The sequence below is a fragment of the Mastomys coucha genome, unplaced genomic scaffold, assembly GCF_008632895.1.
Source record: "Mastomys coucha isolate ucsf_1 unplaced genomic scaffold, UCSF_Mcou_1 pScaffold22, whole genome shotgun sequence".
Taxonomy (NCBI): Eukaryota; Metazoa; Chordata; class Mammalia; order Rodentia; family Muridae; genus Mastomys; species Mastomys coucha.
In genome coordinates, this window is record NW_022196905.1 from 110,232,941 (window position 1) to 110,234,300 (window position 1,360).

Consider the following 1,360-nt stretch of genomic DNA (forward strand, 5'->3'; position numbering starts at 1 on the left):
GCTCCTAGGAAAGTCTTTTTGTTTTGTTTTGTCTTGCTTTGTTTTTACCTGAAACAGTCAAGCTTTGAACACTGTGATGATGAGAACTGTATTATATAGTAACTATAAACAAATGTACTTAGAAATCTGATGAATAAATTCTAAGTTCTCATCTCAGACACAAAAGGTATGTAAGCCAGGGGTGGTGGGACACACTTGTAATCCCAGAATTCAAGCAGCTGAAGCAGGAGCACCACTGTGAGTGCAGGGCTAGTGTGGGCTGCATGAGTTCCAGGCTGGTCAGGGTTACAGAATGAGATGCCATTCCAAAAAAATGACTTTTTTTATATGTCAAAAAGTTCGACTTGATAACACTAAAACATATACAAATACCAACGTACCATGTTGTTTGCTATCTATAAATACATAAAATCTACTTGTTCATTAACATAAGTAAAATATTAAATTTAAAAAATTAGCCTTGCCAGGCAGTGGTGTCGCACACCTTTAATCCCAGTACTTGGGAGGCAGAGGCAGGTGGATTTCTGAGTGTGTGCTCAGCCTGGCCTACAGAGTGAGTTCCAGGACAGCCAGGCTATACAGAGAAACCCAGTCTTGAGCCCCTCCTCCAAAAAATTAGTCTCATATAAGGTTAATAGATGTGAAGGCCGAAATGGTAACAGTCACTTTGATATCTCAAGGGAAAACGCAAAAGAATTATAAAGTTCTCATTCTGGGATGGCACAGCCAATGGGCCAGAGGCAGGTGCCACCTTCCCTCAAATCCTTATGTTATTTAAAAAATAAAATAAAATGAACCACTTATCCAGATTGGTGCTACTTTTAGCTAAGTGAAATTCCAAAAAAGTAATAGCAAGAAAGTTCTGATTGGGATTTTAATCTTGCAAATCAAATTTAAAATTAGGAAGATATGTTTATGTCTCATATTAAAGCAACTTTGAGGTTGTGATTAGGTTGCTATGACTCCGTGCTCTGACTATCACACTGGGAAATATTTTGGGTAGTTTGCTCAGGGCAGAGCAGAATTCTTTAAATCCGATGATATTCCCATATGTGTGAAGATTCGTGGTCTCCTATTTAAGTTTCACAGCAAGTTTATTGAGATGAGCCTTTGCCAGGAGCCTCTTTACCCCAGGGGTTTTCTCCTAACCCACTTGCAGGATCCCTGTGGTCAACCTTATGCACTCTCCCTCCTTCTTCAGTTAACTGCCTCTGCCAGGGCTTTTTAGCCATCAGTGAGATTCAGCCACACTTCAACCTCGTCATCTGTCCTCATGTTCATGAACTCTCTCGCATCCTTTCCAAGATTCTCAACCTATTTCCATTGTATTTTCTCAACCTATTAGGTACTTCCATCTTCA